The sequence below is a fragment of the Equus quagga genome, chromosome 6, assembly GCF_021613505.1.
Source record: "Equus quagga isolate Etosha38 chromosome 6, UCLA_HA_Equagga_1.0, whole genome shotgun sequence".
Taxonomy (NCBI): Eukaryota; Metazoa; Chordata; class Mammalia; order Perissodactyla; family Equidae; genus Equus; species Equus quagga.
In genome coordinates, this window is record NC_060272.1 from 89,930,198 (window position 1) to 89,950,157 (window position 19,960).

General features: G+C 43.2%; 1 long non-coding RNA gene across 1 annotated transcript; it reads right to left on the bottom strand.

Annotated features, from left to right (window-relative positions):
* Window positions 1-307: 307 nt before the first annotated feature.
* LOC124241377 (uncharacterized) lies at window positions 308-11,328 on the bottom strand. Its single transcript, XR_006889187.1, has 4 exons — window positions 10,902-11,328; window positions 2,972-3,128; window positions 2,136-2,314; window positions 308-435 (listed from the first exon to the last, which is right to left on the bottom strand). It is a non-coding gene; the product is annotated as an uncharacterized LOC124241377 (long non-coding RNA).
* Window positions 11,329-19,960: the final 8,632 nt, after the last annotated feature.

Here is a 19,960-nt window from a genome sequence, read left to right on the forward strand (position 1 = left end):
AGCCTGGCCCTCGCAGGCCTGACCACCCCGCTCCTCCTCCAGCAATAGGAATACCTTTTATTTGTTTGATGATGTCGGGAAAAGAATGAGCAGAAAATAAATTCACACTTTCCCACACCATGGGGCAATAAGCATCGATTCCCTCAAATGATCCGCCCTCCTCCCTGCTCAAGCTAGGAAAACAGAAACGAGTTTAAGAGGCAAAGCACTTCTTTGGGATCAAAGAATGGCAATTCAGGGAGCAAGGATTCAGGTAGAAACCCAAATAATGTCCCATGTAATTAATATTTATTCTTGCTCTTTTGTTCGCAGTTTTATGAAGCCGTTAGTTTTTCAGTTAGAGTTCTGTAATTTCTTACCCAGTCCAGTTTTATGATCTGAAAGTTTATCAGAATCCTGTATTCTAGAGGATCAGAGTCTTTTCCATGAATCTCTCTGAGGATGAAACATATTTGCAAAGGCATCAGAGTAAAAATATAACTACTATAGATGACAAAAGACTTAATGTTATAATACAGTTGACAAAGAAACTTGGTTGTTTTTATGACATGCAACATTTTAAGATAATAACTAGAATTACAAGTGCATTATACCAGGACGTAGTAAAGTTTTTAAAATTCCATATAATTTCTAAAACATTTATATTAATAATATTCACCCACACAATATAACCTAAGAAGGTTTATTATCATCACTTATTTGACAATGCTTGCCATGTGATTAAACATACCAACTAAGCCTAATTAGTTTAATATCTCCCTTTTTATAGGAAGAGAGAACAAATCTTTTGAGATGATGTGTTCCAGGGACCCTCTGAAAAACCTCAAAGTTATTTCCAGGGAAAAAGATTTCATTTAGAATTTGATTTTGGGAAGTTTGTAAAAAATATCAAAATGTTTTAAAACACTTTGTCAAATAGGATCATCAGTTGATGTGAAATGATGCTTAGTTATCCATTTAACCATGGTGACAAAGATTTTCAGGCAAATACAGAAATTTAAATAGTTGTAAAAAAAAAAACCTTAGCTCTTCTGATTAAAGACTTGATAAAAACAATAAAGAAAATTATTTTATAAAACAAAATCCCTGCCATTTTGGTAGACTACTCAAAGATAAAGAAAAAAAATCTTTCATAATCTCTTTATCAAGAGCAGACTAAAAGCCCAAGAAAACTTTGTCCTTATAATAAAGAGAAAACCAAATTCTAATTTTGCACAAGCTTACTTTTCAAATTAAAACTAATTTACTTAATTAAATTCATTCTGATCTTAGCCAGCTTGACGAAGCACAAAACTTTTCTCAGGGTTCCTCCTCCACAAACCTTCTGTAAATTTCTTTTTTACATTCAGAATTTGTCCTTTCTTTCCCATAACAAGTCTTACTTTAGAACAAACTTACTTTCTTAACGAAAATATCTCCAGTCCTTATACCTTCTTTTTTTTTACTGAAAACATACATTGCCTCATAGCATAAACTTTTTTGAAGAAGAAGAAGATTAGCCCTGGGCTAATCAGCTGCCAATCCTCCTCTTTTTGCTGAGGAAGACTGGCCCTGGGCTAACGTCCGTCCCATCTTCCTCTACTTTATATGTGGGATGCCTGCCACAGCATGGCTTGCTAAGTGGTGCCATGTCTGCACCCGGGGTCTGAACCAGTGAACCCTGGGCTGCTGAAGCAGAATGTGTGAACTTAACTGCTGTGCCACCAGGCCGGCCCCAGCCTTGGGTCTCTTGGAGTCAAACTTATACCTAAGAGGGATGTGCCATGGGGTTGGGATTGTGTGATGTTTTACAGAGTACCTCGTTGCACAGAAGTTTTCTTGAGGTTGGTGAGTGAACTTATGGCTCTTAAATGCTGGACCCACGCCCACTAATTTTGCGGATTTGGCTTCCAAGGTGTCTCTTAGCAATAGTTTTTTCCTCATATGCATATTAACCCACAGCAAAGTCTAAGCAGAAATTTTTACCGAGAGAATCCCCTTTAATTTTTGAGAGTACTCACAAATCTACTGAGGGAATCCCCTCCTGCAACAAAAGCCTCATCAGTGCCACAATCAGGTAATCCCCTGCTTGCTTGAGAGAAACCTCTCCTTTGACAATGAAAGCCACTGCAATGATTCTAAATAAAGGCACTGACCTAAACCAAAGGGAGGGAGGTCCAAGCTTGAGAGGTCCCACGACCGGAGGAGTCAGCTGTCCATGGAAGAAGTTGAGCACACAAGGGGGCTCCTGTTGGTCCCCAACCCATTTCCAGGGGACGCTGGTCCGTGAAGGTGAGATTGCTTCAGGTCCCGCTTCCTGACACCATATGTCAACCTACAAAAAGAGAAACCAGTTTAAGAGGCAAAGTGTTTATTTGAGATCAAAGAATTGCAATTCATGGAGCGCAGATTCACGTAGAAACCCAAATAGTGTCCTGATTACAGAAGAGGGGGCTCAGAGTTTTTAGGGGAAAAAGGGAGGAAGATGAGATAAGTTGTATTAAAGAAGAGTTCATTGGTGCTAGATGAGGTAAGGCTAGGGTTATACTTCATAGGTTGGCTTTAGATTCGGTCATAAGGCAGAAGGCCAGACTTGTATTTCATTGATTGGTTAGGAATTTGGTCATCAGCAAAGTCCAATTTCATCAGTTCTTGCCAACAGGACATTCTTGTCCTTACTGACTTCTTGGAATGTTGGCGATTTGGTCCGGTTTGGAAGATAAGAATACAAGACATGCAAGACGATTCCTCTGAAATGACTATGAGGCAAGCAACATTTAAAAAGCTCCACTACAAATGTGCCTCATCCGATCCCCTCTGATTTTTCCTGTCTGGCAAAATCCCACCTCTTTTCCAGAAACGCCTTCCTATAAGTAACTGATCGCTGTTGGATTAAATCTCACAATGGAATCTACTGGTGCCACGATAAATTCAGCCCCAGCACTAGCTGGAAAACCTTAGCTCATTCCACAAATAATGACCCCATGCTTACCAACACGTGGGGAAAACAAATGGGGCTTAGGTCACTGTTTCCTTAGTCCATTCTCTCTGATGCCTCTCTACTTTATTTCAAATCTCCTTCACTTTCCTCAAACTTAGGCTGTCTCCACTTGCTCAGTAGATGTACTGGACCACCATTCACAGAGGAGCTAGAAGCCATGAGATAGGAACTTTCCGTCAAAACACCTTCACAAAAACCCTTTCCCATTCCTCCTTTCCTTCTTTCCTGTTGTATGAAAAGAGGTTTCCTTCCTAACCTCAATGGAATTACACTGCCTGAAATGTCCTTATTGCGAGAGCTAAACCCTCGTCTTGAAGCCAGTCATGAATAACCACATGTGATTCCATTCACATGAAATGTCCAGAAGAGGGAAATCTAGGGAGATGGAAAGTAGAATAGTGGTTGCTTAGGGCTGGGGGGTGAGGGGAGAGGGGGATGATGGTTAAAGGTTACAAGGTTTCTTTTTGAAGTCATGAAAATGTTTTAAAATTGACTGTGCTGATTGTTACAGGTGTCTGTGAATATACTAAAAATCATGAAATTATATACTTTAAATGGGTGAATTGTATGGTATGTGAACTATATTTCAATAAAGCTGTTAAAACAAGGAAAGGACTTAAAAAGAATAAGCACTTGAGGATGACAAGGAGAGGACAGGACAAAAGACTTCAACATAGTTTTGGAAGACGGAAATCTGGTGGAGGTGTGGTAACTGACTAGCAGAGCACACAAAGTGCCAGCAAACCCATTCACACCACAAAAACCCAGAAGACAGAAGACCTGGTGGCAGCAGATAAGAAAGAAATTAAGGGTTCTATGCTGTAAACATGTTGAATATTTTGTTGTTTGTTTTTTGTTTTATATTGTGTATAATTTTTTTAAATCTCTTTTTTTTGGAGGGAGGTGCTCTTTTCCAGTATTTTGTAACCCTGTTGAAATGTTAGCATGCTTCAAATGTTCAAAGAGGATCCCAGGTTTCTTGCCTGAGACAGAACCTGAGACAACTGTTTTAAAGTCACCATTGCACACTTCTGGGGTCTGGGTATGCTGGTGGTGGCAGCTACGGGAATCAAAGCCAGAAATCTCAAAGACTGGGTAAAATTCAGGACAACAGCCAACAGCCCATTTTAAAAAGGTATTTTTTGGAAATAATTAAACTTGTGGAAAAGTTGCTTGGATGGTAAACAACCACATAACCTTTATCCAGATTTACCTGGTAATATTTTGACCCATTTGCGATCTCTGTCTCTGTTTCTGTCTCCTTCCCTCCCTCCTCTTCTCTCTCTATATGAACACGCACACATATATGAACAACACTCACACATTCCTGAATATTTGAGAATACATTTTGAGCATCATGGACTTTCTCCTTGAATATTTCATTGTGTGTTTCTTGAGAAAAAGAATATTCTCTTACATACAGTACAGGTATCCCCTTCAGTAAATTTAACATTGGCATAAAACTTTTAACTAATCTCCCATTCATATTCCATTTTTGTCAATTTATTGAGTAATGGCCTTTGTGGCTTTTTAAAAAGCCTCCTTTACAGGATTCAGTCTAGAATCACAAACTTCATTTAGTTGTGTGTGTCTTCAGTCTCCTTTAATCTGGATCAATTTCTCAGCCTTTCTTTTTCATGACAAGGCCGTTTTTGAAGAATATGTTTGATGTGCCATTCTCATAACCCCTTCTCACCTGGAAATTTGTTTGGTGGAGTTTATCTTTCTCAGACTTTGAAGGATGTTTTCACAATTGTGAGTCCTAGGACCTTAGGAGCAGTCAGGACCAGACTTGCTAGAAAACACCAGAGATGCAAAGATATGTGGAGGGATTCTGAGCAGAGACAGCACCTACAGTTGAGGAACTGTATGTGAGAAGGGTGGGCTTGACGTGTACCTTCCTTTTGGGTGGAAACAATGGTGCAGCTGTGGATGGAGAAGATGGGGAAAGAAAGGAGCTGTCATTACTGGTAAACCCTCTCACACGGGAGGGAAGGGACTGGGTGTCTGTGGCTGAGACTGATCCATCAGACTCAGCGAGGGAATGCAGGCAGGCAGAGGGAGGACATGACACAGAGCTTCATTTCCGCAGCTTATCACTAAACAATGAATCTGTAAGCATTACAACTATTAAATGACTAGCTAGCATGGGGAGATGAAATAAACACATGTACACCATCAACGAAGATGACATTATGGTTTAAAAAGGTATAGAGATGCCAATAGGAATTTTGGTGAAAAGACAGAAAGTAGAAGGGAAAAACATCAGAAAACTTTTCATGGAGGAAGTAATCAAAGGTGTTATTCAAAAAAATCAGAAAGTACTGCTATAATTATAATTGTGCTCACTAGAATTTATGCTAAAGAGAAGCCCACTCCCTAAATTAAGATGAGTTTGGTCCTGTGGGTTGTGGTCCAGCACAACTGCTCTGCAAAATTAAGTAAAAATTAAAAATGTTTCTGGGAAAGAGGGGATTTGGCAGAGAGAAGAGAGAGGGAGCAGCAGGGTGAGACATCGTTTGGGTGGAGGGCGATAGATTTGAGAACCCTTAGGGGCTGAACAGCCTAAGAGGGATTTTGGGAGAAAAAGAATTACTGAAGATTTTCAAGTTGTTTGCCGTGGGTCCATGGGTGAGCCATGCCCTTGTCTCCCTCTTTCTCATGTTTTCTAATCATTGGTACAGGCTACTCTGCTCTCTCATGCTTCTTGGTGAGAGTGGATTCTTTTGAGGAGATATTGGGGGTAGGGCTGCTGCTGAGTATATTTCTGGTTCCTACAGGTAAAAACACATTAAGTATCAGGGGAAGCTGTAGGTGAGGGCAGAGTAGATCTTGGGGGTGTAAATCCCTGGGCATAGCAAACTTTCAAAGATGATGTGGGGTCCAAAGGGAGATCATCAAGCAGTAAAAGGGTCTCAGGTAATATCTGGGTAACAGGTAGAATAAATAGAAAATTTCACCAAGGTAAATATATGGTATGGTGAACAGGTGTAGTTGAAAGGTAGGTTGCAGGTACCTAAGGGGCCCTGGAGGTATGGACGGATTTGCTGGGCTAGATGGTGGGGGAAGGGTTGTGGGTTCATCTCTCCTGTGTTGTCCCCTCCCCTCCCCTCAAGAACCTTTGGTGTCTGTGCTAAAGCTCTGTGATGTGGGCCTGGAACTCTAGTCTAGAATGTGCACTCTTAATGCCCAGCTGCCTGAGGCAGCAATGCACTTCCCATGATGAGGACCACCTTCCCTGTCTGAGGAGCCTTACTGCACCATGGCTGAGCTCCAGCCCATCTTCCTAGGTATTCCCATCCTTGCCTTCATGGGTGGGATGGTGCTCCTTCTCCCACTACTGTGCTACCTAAAGAGGAATCCATGTTTCCCAATATTTTAGAGACAGAGACATCAATCAGGTAAGTGAACCAGAGTCCATCAGAGATACTAAATCTTTCGTTTCAAATAGATGCATTCAATGCTATCAATTTCCCTTTAAATACTACTTTTATTGTATCTCACAAATTTTGATAAGTTGTATTTTAATTTTCATTTACTTTAAAATATTTTTTTCTCTTGAGACTTCTTCCTTGACCCACGTGTTAGTAGTGTGTTTAATCTCCAAACATTTTGGGATTTCCAGCTATCTTTCTGTAATTGATTTCTAGTTTAATTTCATAATAGCCTGAAAACATACTTTGTACGATTTCTATTTTATATTTGTTAAAGTGTGTTTTGGGGCCCAGAATGTGTTCTATCTTGGTGAATGTTCCATGTGAGTTTGAGAAGAATGTGTATTCTGTTGTTGGATGAAGTATTCTACAAATGTCAATTAGATCAAGTTGATTGATGATGATGTTCAGGTCAACTATATCCATACTGATTTTCTGCCTGCTGAATCTGTCCATTTCTGATGGAGAGGTGTTGAGATTTCCAACAATGACAGTGGAGTCCTCTGTTTCTCCCTGTAGTGCTACCCATTTTTGCCTCACATATATTTTTTTAAGATTTTATTTTTCCTTTTTCTCCCCAAACCCCCCTGATACATAGTTGTGTATTTTTAGTTGTGAGTCCTTCTAGTTATGGCATGTGGGATGCCGCCTCAGCATGGCTTGTTGAGTGGTGCCACGTCCGTGCCTAGGATTTCAAACCAGGAAAACTCTGGGCCACCGCAGTGGAGCACGTGAACTTAACCACTCAGCCACGGGGCCAGCCCCCTGCCTCACATATTTTGACACTCTGTTGTTAGATCTATACATGTTAAGAATTGTATGTCTTCTTGGAGCAATGACCCCTTTGTTGTTATGTAATGCCCCTTTTTATCCCTGATAATTTTCCTCGTTCTGATGTCTGTCTTGTCTGAAATTAATATAGTTACTCCTGTTTTCTTTTCGTTAGTGTTAGCATGGTACATTTTCCTCTGTCCCTTTACTTTTAATCTATCTGTATCTTTATACTTAAAGTGAGTGTTTTATAGACAACATATAATTGGGTCTTGTTTTTTTACCCATGCTGACAGTCTCTGTCTTTTAATTGGTGAATTTAGACCACTTACATTTAGTACTTTTTAAAAATATAGTTGGATTAATATCTACAGTGTCTGTAACTGTTTGCTATTCATTATACCTATTTTTTTCTTTCTTCCTTTCTGGTTTTAAACATGCATTTTATATGATTCCATTTTGTCTCTTCTCTTAGTATACTGATTATTCTTAAAAAAAAATATTTTAGTGGTTGCCCTAGAGTTGTAATGTACATTTACAACTAATAAAAGTCCCTTGTAACATTGTTTTCATTATTTCACTTATCCACATACTATAATCATCTAATAAATTGTCATTATTGTTATTGGGTCAATTGAGAATAAGAAAAATACAATTTTTATTTTACTTTCATTTATTTCTTCTCTTCTTTTCCTTTATGTAGATCTGAGTCATCATTTTTCTTTACCCTGAATAATTTTTTTTAACATCTATTGCAGAGCAGATCTGCTGCTGATGAATTCTCTGTTTTTCTTTGGCAAAGATTTTATTTCTTCTTCACTTTTGAAGGATAATTTCACTAGATATAAAATTCAAGGTTGATTTTTTTCTTAGAACACTTTAAGTATTTCACTGCATTCTCTTCTTGCTTGCATGGTTTATGATGAGAAGCACATAATTCTTATCCTTGTTCCTCTAGATTCAGAGTGCTTATTTTCTACTGTATTCTTTCAAGATTTCATCTTTTGGTTTCCTACAGTTTGAATACGATATGTCCAGGTAATAGACTTTGTTAGTATTTATCTTGCGTGGTTTTTTTCTGACCTTCCACAATCTATGGTTAATCTCGTTGTTAATTTTGGAAAATCCTTGGCCTTTATTGCTTTGATTACTTCTGCTCTGTTCTTTTTTCTCTTCCTGGTATTCCAATTACATGTATGTAACACATTTTTAAACTGTCTCACAGTTCTTGGATATTCTGGGTTATAAAATTTTTTAAAAATTCTTTTCCTCTTTGCATTTCAGTTTGAAAAGTTTCTGTTGATATATATTCAAATTCATGTATTCTTTCCTTGGCCATATGCAATCTACAGATAAGCCAACCAAAGGCATTCTTCATTTCTCTTACAATGCTTTTAGTTTCTAACATTTCCTTTTGATTCTTTCTTAGAGTTTCCCTCTCTCTGCTTACATTCCTTATCTGTTCTTGTGTGTTGTCTGCTTTTGCCATCAGAACACTTAACATATGAATCATGGTTATTTTGGATTCAATGTATGGTAATTACAAAATCTGTGTCACATTTGAAGGTGGATCCGGTGCTTGCTTTGTCTCTTCAGATGATTTTTCTTGCATTTTACCATGTCTTGTAATTTTTTGTTGAAAGCTGACATGATGTGTTGGGTAATAGGAATCGAAGTAAATAGACCTTTAGTGTGAAGTTTCATGTTAATCTGGCTAGGTGTTGGGGTGTGTTTAATATTTACTGTAGCTGTAAATGTCAAAGGCTTCAATTTCCTCTAGTGTCCTTGTTTCTGTCTTTCCTGGGGTTTCCCTAAATCTCCTTCTTAAATAGAGCCTATGCTTTGAAGCTCCTTCAGCCGTGATCCTATTACTACACTGGAGTCCTGTGGATGTGGTGGTAAGGTGCTGGGGAGGGGACATGATTAAATCTCAGTCTTTTATTAGGTCTGTGTCCCTGGGTTGTGATGTTCACAAGTGCTTCTATCTTGCTTTTCACTCTTTATATGAGACAGGAAGGCTGGAGAGGGCTTGTAGTTGGGTAATTTCCCTTCTCCCATGTGGGATAAGGCTTGGTTGTCTTTTCCTCTGTTAAGTAGGCCTTTGTTATGGAGAACACTCAGGGGATATTTTAAAATATTTCAAAATGGTTATGTTTCTCCCAACTCCACCCTCCCCTGACAGAAACATCAGAGTTTCTTCATGGCTCGTCACTGTGAGAACCTGGTGGAGTTCCTGGAAATAAAGCCCATGAATAGGTGAGGGCCCCTCCTAAGATAGTGACCCCAAGAGTTTCTCACTCTCATGCTAGTCCACACACATCCTTCAGGATTTGTCAAAGTGTCCTTTTACGTATTTCTACCAGTGTATGACTCCAGTGGCTTCCGCTCCAGGTAAGCCGATCTTTAGTGTGATTCTCTGAATTCACCCTGTCTGAGGATTTTGTGTAGTAGTTTGCCCTGTGACCTCAATTCTCTGATGGCTCCATGAAAAGTAATTGATGTACAGTTTGTTCAGCTTTTTCCTTCTTCTAAAGACTGGAGTGATGACTCCAAAACTCTTTAAATGTCAGAGCTGGAACCAGAAGTCACCTCTCAAAGAATGATTATTTATTTTCCTGTTCCTCTTCCCACATTTCTAAATGAGTTTAGTTGGGTCAGAAACACACCTGAAAAGGGAAGTCCGAGGAGAGGATAGAACACCATTCTTCTAGGGGAGGAGACCAGGCAGAACTAGGGGTTCAGGGAGGACTAGGGTTTCCATCTGAAGATCAAAGACTATCTGGCTGTGGTGATGAGTTCTCAGATAAAATTCCTAACTAGTGATTCTGCTGTCCTGGGTCAGGTTGCTTAGAGTTTTGGATCTCTGCAGGAGAACAGAGTTCCCAGCACTTGATCATGTGTCACATTCCCATGGCAGGCGTTGCTCAACCAAGCCTCCCTTCACGTTGGGCAGATCAGGAGAGCAGGGCTGAGCCTCTGAGCAGAGGCTGGAGCCTGAGCTCTGTCCAGGATACAGGGTCTATCTGAGGGAGCACAGTCGTGATTGTTGGCCTCAGAGTCTATGCCCTCCTTGAGCAGTGGACTTCTGACTCAGAATATCAAGTGTGGACCTCATAGACAAAAATCCTCCTTTGAGTTTTTCTAAGAAGGAAAAATTGAAAAAAAAATATATTTTAAAGATTTTATTTTTTTCCTTTTTCTCCTCAAAGCCCCCTGGTACATAGTTGTATATTCTTAGTTGTAGGTCCTTCTAGTTCTGGTATGTGCGATGCCGCCTCAGCACGGCTTGATGAGCGGTGCCATGTCCATGCCCAGCATCTGAACTGGCGAAACCCTGGGCCACCGCAGCGTAGTGTGCGAAATTAACCACTTGGCCAGAGGGCTGACCCCCCAAATATTGAAAATATTTTAACACCTTTAAAAATTAATTAAAGGAAGGAACACAAAATTCTCTTAATTAAAATAGAGAGTTATATTATTCTTAGATATTGAGTATCTGAGTTTTCTAGAGAGAGAAATGAGCCCCAGCCCCTTATTCTTTTCTCTTTGTTTTTAGCATTAGGGCAGAGCCAAGAAGAGAAGGAAAGGTAGAACATTGAGAGGTAAGGTTCTGCCTGTTCCACCTGAGCTCTCCAAGGGTGACCCTTCTTATCCTTTCCATGAGGTCCCAGGAAGTGGGAAAATATGAAAGGACAGCATGCACTGGGCACCCTTACCTCTGCCAGACTTGCCAAGGCCACACATGTTTGTTCTGGCTCTGGCTGCAGCTTTGTACGTCCTGTCTCCCACAGCTCCCTGGGCCGGCATCATGACACCATCTGCTTTCACCAACTGTTATGTCCAGACTCCTTCTGTGAGGTGTATAATAGCACAACTGCTGAGGCCAATTAGCTGCTGTTCCCAGAGGCTCTGGGTGATGCTACTCCTTCTATGTCCCCTTTGGCTTCCACAGCTTCTGTTACTGAGTCATTGTTCTCTCTGTCCTCTGCTTTCTCAGCAGTCTCTCCAAGAGCCCTAAGACTAGCCCCTCTGCCTGAGCCTTCCTCACCCACCTCCATTCTCTCACCTGACCTAATCACCCCCTTAGCTGACTTTCTTTCACCCTCACCATCAGGTCACTCTATGCCAACAGAGCCTTTTCCTCCCTTGGATTCTGAATTCCCAGCAGACCATTCCTCACCCCAACCCCTTGCCTTTCCCCCTCTCCCACCACATGACAGTCAGACAGCAGATCCTGTTTTCCAACCAGAATCCACTCTGTCTCTACGTACCATCCTCTCTCTTGACCCCACCCTTTGCCAAGATATCAATCCTTTACCATATTTGTCCCAGAAAATGAATCTCATTGATTGATTGGCTTGTCATTACATACCACCAACCCTGTCTGTTTCACCACCGCCAGACTGCCCATTAACTTTGACTCAGTCTAAATCTATTTCCATCTTACTGAAGCCTGTTCTGGAGAACTCATCTCCAGATAGCCCTGGTGGGTTGTCTACTTGTGTCCCAACAATCAGAGGCACTTACCGTTCAAGTCTGTCAACTTCAGAATTCTCTTGTTGGCAGGCTCATGCCAAGAACATGTTTTTCCTCACATTATCACACTCTAAATTCAGCGAGAGCATGTCTCCCTCCAGACCAGAGACCTGTCTCTGGGGAGACTCTGCTACCAAGCACATGATGGCCAGTAGCCATCTTTTCCTTGGCCTTAACATACAGGCACTCTTAGTGAGACAAATAAAAAAGAGAATGGCTTTCTAGATTTTAGAGAAGAAAGAAAAGGAGGAGGGATTATTTTCAAAACATATGTGGTCAGAAAACCAAGAGATACCTTCAGGGAATTCATTGCAGCCACTTGATGTGCAGGACACAACAGCCTCCAAATCTGGCTAGAACATCAAAGGCAAACCAGAGAAGCTGTGCATTTATCAGTAGCTACTGTATGTCAAGACTTTGGGGGAAAACCTGCAGCAGAAATAGAGCCAGCTCTTCTGGGGTTTTCCCTCTCTGCACAGTGAGTCCCCAGGGGCCACTCTCCTGGTTTCTAGCAGTAGTTCTCTGCTAGAGTCTCACTTTGCCTTATTCGACAGAGTCTGTAATGCTTCTTCAGTCAAAATGTGGGATCAAGAATCTGCACCACTTCCTCATTCCCACCCACTTCCCCTCCCCAATGTACATCCCCAACCCTTGCCTCAAACCAAGCCCCAGTCCCAACCCCCACCTTCAATCCCCACTCCCAATCCTACCATCTTCTTCTCCATCCCAGATTAAGGACTGTAGAGTGTCTTTCCATAGATCTCAGAATGAGTTAGACTCCCATATCTCATCTGAAAATCAACACCTGGAACGGCACGTGTTGCAGAAGCAACAGGAAATTCTGTGGGGTTTAGTCTCTATGTTCCAAAAATCTCAAGAAGCCATTTGTCCTTGAGCTCCCAGCCTTCCATGAGTCAGCCAGTCATTCCATGCTTACGTACCAGTCTCCATCTTTCCTGGCCATTTTCATATCACCAGTGAACTCTAGGAGAAAATGGAGCTCCATGTTCCAAGGAGACTACTCCCATGTTGGTGCCTCCACATCCATAGGAATCTAGAGACTCTAGCACTGATGGAGCCTCAGTGTAAATGCACAGAAACATCTCAGCAGAAAGGCAGATATGCTCACTCACAGCTCTCTGAGTTTCAGGGCCAGAGCAGCGAGGATCTAGTGGAGACGGAACTAAGTCTCCCAAGAAGCTTCCACGAGACAATCCCAACAGAGTTTCAGCTAAGGAAGGACGTGAGGAGGAATCTTGGGATATCCTAGGAAAGAGCTCAGAAAACAGCCCTCCAAGGGTCACTAGAATGCTATGTAGTGAAGGGTCTGTGGGCTGCCACAGAGACAAAAAGTAACTGTGTGTATCACTCAAGGAATCAGTCAGGAAATGAATTCTTAAATGTCTCAAAGAAAGACACAGACCAGAATGAAAGGAGAATCATTCTTAGATCATATTCGAGAATGAAGTTTTGGCAGATCACTGCAGGGAGGATCCCTCTAGGAGTGTGTCGTTCATGGCTGGTTGAGGACGACCCATCCCCTCCTTCTGGGAGTTTCCAGACCAACAAGGAGAACACAAATTGGAAAAACACAATGGTAGGGAGGGTGTAGTGCCAGATGACCACTCTGGAGCTTTCTTTTCTTGATCCCAACACCCGACAGGTGCTGGAAGCCCATATTATAAGGTTTCACATGAGTCAGAGGTGGGGCCTACCCCTCAAAGTTCTTGAATCCATAAAATTCTATATGTTGAGAGAAGCCAAAACATGGCCTCTTCCCCAATTTGACTTTCTCTCCTCAGCCACCTGTATTTGTGGGGTGAAGTCCAAAGCTGAGGTTTCCAAGCCCCTTGAGGGAAGCTCTAAAAGTTTCCAGGGAAACAAGGTGAGAACAACCAATTCAGTCCCCATTCTGGATCGTCCTCTCCCTGCTACCTCACCTGTGGGCAAGAAAGACAGGGCGCCCTGAAACCATCCCACTCTGATATCAACCACGAGCTTGCCAAGGATGTCCAGACAATTGAGCATGGTAGACAGTCTTTAGAGCCCCTCACACACAGCATTACAGACAAAGTGAGTCAGAGCGAGACTGTTCTAGACAATACTAGAAGCAGCCCAGAGGTGCCCACAAGGCAAGCTGGGGCTGGATACAAGCCAAGGGATGAGAATGTGAGTTCCAGTGATAGAGCAGAAATGATTCAGGGCCAAAGGATGTACTTAGAATTCAAGAATTCTAAAGAACAGAAGAATTTATAACATTTTTCCATGTCCAACAGGTACAGGCAGATATTCAACAAGGCTGAGGAGCTGTATGCTCTTAAATCACAATCTTGTGATATCTTGACAACCAGGGACTTGGGAAGCTCCCAAATGGTAAATGTCAATACAAGTAAAGTAGAAACTACCCTGATCAGTGAATGTCCCTCACCAAAAATATTGCTTCCCCAAGATTCTAAACTATCAGACCTTAAAAAACAGCTCCTATGGGCTGGCCTGGTGGATCAATTCCAAGAGAAACATCATAGGGCAGGAAAGTTCCTAGCAAAAAGCCAAGCTCATGACAAGCCATTGGGAAGATCCTAGAGAAAATGACATGTAGGTTCACTGAGGCTGTGGAGTTAGGTCAACAGAAGGAGAAACTGCAGGCCCAGATAGAGCCTGACAAGGGACATCCCCCCAACAACGGGGCTCTCTCTGACTCCCAGTGAGGGGACTGGGCAAGGACCACGTCCTGCAGCCAAGACCCTGCCTCTGCTGACCAGAGTAGTTTATAAGTGTTAGCCAGAACAGAGACAGGATCGGACATCCCTGGAAAGTTGTGGCCTTCGAGGACTAGCATTTCTGTCAGAGTCAACCCCCTTCCCTGCCTTCCAGGGAGTCTATGCCCCATCCAAGCCCCACCTGCATGCATTAGATATGCCAGGTCCCTCCGGTCACCGTCACCCCTGAGGAAGGCACTGGGTTCAGGGATTTGACTCTTCTATTCAAACAGAAAACGCTTCTCCAACACTTCCAGGGAGGAAAAATGTCCCCAAAGAAATCAATCAGTCCTTCTTGAGAAAGCATCGCAATTTTCATGAGAACACATCCTCTGATGAGAACAATGGTTAGCCACAGCCAAGAAAACTTATCCTCATTTTTTTCTGCTAACACAAGTGGTGTTCTCTGCATCATGCACTGGGCATGTAGGTTTGGGGTACTCTGGGGCTTGTGCTCAGGAAAAGGAAGGAGGAGGTCAGCTCTAACTGATTGCCTCTTTTGGTTTCTAAAAGATAACAAGTCCCTTTTAGGGGACCTGACAGTGGCCATCTCACTTTTATCCTGGGTCCTTTATTTGACCCAGCTCAGATGTCCTCTATTTAAAACACTTTATTCCTTCATAAAAAGTACAAAAAGTTTACTCTAAAAACTTCAGTCCTTTTCAAAGTGGGCAAAACCCTTCAAGTCCAGAACTTGGCTCAACCTGTCTTTCCATCTGCTCCCTCACTATCCTGAACTATACACAGCTGCAGGGTGGGATGCTTTCCTCTGGAATAATACAGCCAGAATTCCCCCTTGTGGCTTCAGAAAGTTTTGGAATTGGAAGTGTGGAGGTGTTTAGGCCCTGAGGTGAGTGGTAGGGGGAAATGTTGCTCTTGAATCTCTTGGTGAGGAATAAATGTCACCTGCTCCTCAGAGCCCTTCTCTCCCTCAGGAAGTCTGGAGTGTGGGCCATGTCCCCACCCCTCATCTGACCATAATGAAAATGGGGAGCAGTTCACCTTTCCCCTTCCTCTACCATTCCCAGAACAGTAGGGAGAACAGAACTTGTAGCTCTGAAAAGGATCAGAGATACGAATATTTTCCTGAAAACAGTGGCTTATTTCATTTAGAAAAGTTGCTGACTCCAGAGACTCTCACAGGTGGGCGGTCAATGGGGGACTGTGTATGGATGGGTTTTGTAATTGTGGACACTGGAGTGGCCAGGGCAGGGTCTAGGAACTGGGTGGGTCTGGCTGAAGAGTCTGTTATATGTGGGGTGTTAATCAGTCTGGAAGGTATACTTTGAGATCTACAATGAGGTCTCCCTGCTTGTGAGGAACCTTGAGGAATCAGAAGAGCTGCTCCTTAGGCAAATCTCTTCAGGCTGCCTAGCTTGATAGCAGTATTGCAAGACCAAGCGATCACCTGGCCCTCACTGAAGGAACGGTCATCGGGCAGCCACCCAGGACTTGGGGGAAAAAGAGACAGAGAGTAAAGAAAATGTAATCGTGGAGTGAGTGGGAAAGGAAGAAAAAAGGAGAAGGGGAAGAATGATCTCATCATCACTCTTCATGACCCCATCCTGGCCATGCACTCCACCCAACACTACCTAGGCCTCTCCTCCTGGAGGCTGATCTGGGCTTAGTGGAGCAGAATGCGACCACTGCAGCATAAGAGGATGTGGGATAGTCTTTGAGCATGAAGACAGTATCTCCAGGGAGACTGTCAGGGAGGGTGTCCTCCTATTTGGTGCCTGCCTTTCTAGCCATGCTACATCTTTCTCCAAGATTACAGTAATTTAGGGGTGTATTCTATTAGTAATTTAGGGGTGTGTTATCTGTTGCTGTATAACAAATTCCCCAAAACTTAGTGGCTTAAAAAAACACATATTAACTCACAGTTTTGGTGGGTCAGGAGTCCAGGCAAGGCCTACCTGGGTTCCCTGCTCCAGGGTCTCTCACAAGGCTGCAATTAAGGTGTCAGCTGGGTTAGGGTCTCATCTGAAGACTTGACTGGATAAGACTCACTTATTTACTCATATATAGTTGTTGGCGGGATGCAGCTCCTCAAGGCCTGTTGGACTGAGATCCTCAATTCCTGGTGGCTGTGGCTGGAGTTGGCTGGAGGCAACCCTCAGTTCCTTGTCCTGTGGGCCTGTCCAACATGGAAGCTTGCTTCATCAAAGCCAGGGGAGAGTCTGACAGCAAGACAGAAGTCACAATCTCTTGTAAACTAATAACAGAAATGACATCCCATCACCTTTCCCTTATTCTGTTAGTCAGAAGCAAATCACTAAGTCCAGCCTACTCTCAAGGGGAGGGATAATTACCCAAAGGTGTGGATATCAGGAGGCGGGGATCATTGGAACATTCTTAGACATCTTCCTAACACCAGGGTTTCTTCTCGGACACCCCACTCAGTTCACTGAAGCAAAAGTGGCCAAAGGTGCCAGGTGGATCCTTGTTCTCTTCCATATCCATGTCTTCAAGGTCAAAGCTGCTTAAGAGCTGAGTGGAGTGGCGGCTGAAAAACGTCAAAGAGGTTGGAGCATCCAAAGAAGGAGAAAAAGGTGGTGTGGAGGTAGAGGTGGTGTGGGGTCATCATGAATGGTAAAGTGAAAGGAGCCCTTAGAACCACCTGATTCACCACTGCCAGTATTCAGACTTAGAGGGGAGGAAAAGCTAGGTGCAATATGGCTCACCCTGGCTCCACCTCAGTCTCTCTACTCTGCTCCAGCTCCCAGACAACAAGCCTAAAGAAGCAACCTTCAGCTCCTGCAGAGACAGCCAGGCTTATGGAGGAAGCAAACCCTACAGGTTGCATTTAAACCCTACAGGTTTAATTTCTGCTCTTCTTAATATATTTAATATAACATATCCATCATTTCAAATTTGATTCTCACAGCTTAAACAGCAGAGAGAATGAGCCACACAATTGATGGCAAAGCCTGTACTAGGGAACTCAGAGTATTTAACTCCCATTCTGGGATGTTTTCCATCTACCCATGGCCCGAGGACTTCTAACCAAGGGGAGGTGGTGACCTAAAGGGGCTGATGTACTGGTTAGGGTCACATAACAAGTCACACCTGGTGCCAAGATACTTGCTTCCATTCAGAGAAACACTGGATGAGACAAGGAGACAGAATTTGCACACTCAGCACATCTAGGAAATGACCTGTCCAAATGAGATGGTAGCAGTGTCCATGAGTGATCCCATACTTTTGTTCTGCTTCTAGGACTGTTTTCCTTGTTCCCAGACTCCTGTTCCTATGGAAAAGCAGGACTGTCATCAAAAGAAGGAAAGTTTATTAGCTGAACAGTAATTGGAGAGATGAGGATCAATTTCTCTAGAAAAAGGTTTCATGTGCTTGGTTCCCACATCCAGGGATCACAGTATTGTGCAATTTCAGGGGGGTCTCACTTACAGATTTCGTGGTGCCTGAAGAATTGTCACTGACATAGAATGCAATGGTAATAGGCTACCTGAATTTTTACAGCCTCAAGCCCACACTCCAAATCTAACGTCAGGATAAAGAAAATGCAAGAATTGACTGGTACCTTAACATGGGTTGGGCAGGGAACCCCAGATCCCAGGTTCAAGCATGGTGAATTTCTCCAGTGCCAGGTGCTGCCTAAGGGAATCAGCTTCCTTGAGGTAGCCTTCGTGGGGATTAACACTGAGAACTGTGCCCCCATCTGCAGTCACAGTGAAGGGGCCCAAACTATGAGAAGGGGCTCTTCTCTTGAGGGCTTTCTTCTAGAACTTCCACTGGCCCTGGATCAGAGCCTAAATTTGGATATTTTCCTGGGGTCACAAGGACACATTGGGTCTTCATTAGGGAGGCCAAGTGGCAGCTTGGAGACTTGTGGAGGCTGCCTCCTTATCTCCCAGGGCACTCAGGGTCTGTTCCTTCCTTCTATGGGGGGCAGGGGGCAGAGAAGGAACTGACTATTACGTAAGTTTAGCAATGCTTCACTGTGGGTGGGGGTTGGGCTGACAATGACAAGAGGGTGTAATTTTCCTCTACAGGGCTTCTTGCCCAGCTGGAGGCAAACTTCATTTGAAGCAGGATAATTTACCAAGCTATTGACTGCTGTTTCTACTCCCTGCCAGAGGGGCTCCAGAAGGAATAAAAGTTATCTTTCCCCTCTTGTCTCACAGGAAGTTCTGGGCTTCTGGTCTCAGGGGTTATCAATGGCTTTCATGTTTCCTGACCCTGAACATAAGTTGTGATGCACCTGTTCTACAGTCCTGTCCAGACTATCATGTGGGAGGAGAATTTAGCTGCGTGTCCCCAGGAAAGAGGAGATAGGGGTTGACATAAGTGTTGGGTGAAAGGAGAGCAGCCTAAAGGTAACAGCGGCTCCAATGCCTTGAGAGTAAAATTGCAGAGATGAGTCCCTCAAGCGGGTGGGTTCTGTGTGGAAGTCCTCTAGGAGACAGCACAGGTTTTACAGGATCAAGTGATGTTGCTGAGATGACTAATCATCAAGCGCCATCACCCTGAGAGTTGCAACAGACACTGCATCACTCACACTTGGCACAGAGGCTGTGTGGCCACTGGCCTTTTAACGGGCCAGATGGGCTTGGACAATGAACATCCCAGGGGCAACCCAGATGGACCCAATATCACAGGCTCTTTCCTACATATTTGTTTCACAGTGAATACTAAACTATATACGCAAAAGGCCCCCAATAATGACTAATAATGGATATCTCCCTACCCTTTAAAATGGGGGCTTTGAGCCAGATTTAGTTTAATTTAGAAAAATTAAGTACTGCTTGTTGTACTTCCATGCTGTGGAACAAATTTATGCTTTTATGCATATTATCCCATTTAATCTTTACAACCTTTTGAAGTAGGTTTCATTATCCTACTTTACACCAGGGCACAACCTGAAGGTCAGAGAAGGTAATACATATTTGGTATGCTAGCATGGAAGAGGGAGGGAGAGCCCCCTTATACTGTGAGGGATTCTTTGGATGTAAATGACAGCAAATACAAAGAGGATCTGTTGACTCAGGAACCTGAAAAAGTCTGGGAGTAAGGCTGCCCTCAGGCAGGAGGGTTCACGCTGGGGCTCAGTTGATGCCATCAAGATTCAGTTTCTATCCACTTCTCGGCTCTATATTCTGGACTGGCTTCACTGTAAGACTTTCTGTCTGGCAAGTTCATAGCTACATCTTCCAAGCTCAAGTGCAGCTTAAAATGGGTTGTCTCTCTCACTACTCCCTTCAAAAGTCCCACTGTAGGGGATGGCCCCATTGCCAAGTGGTTGGATTTGTGTACTCTGCTTCAGCAGCCTGGGGTTTCACTGGTTTGGGTCCTGGGCTCAGACCTGGCACCGCTCATTAGGCCATGCTGTGGTGGCGTCCTGCATGGCAGAGCTAGAAGGACCTACAGCTGGAATATACAACTATGTACTAGGCGGCTTTGGGGATAAGAAAAGAAAAAAGTCCTACTGTACCTTATTGTCTCTTGTTGGGTCACATGCC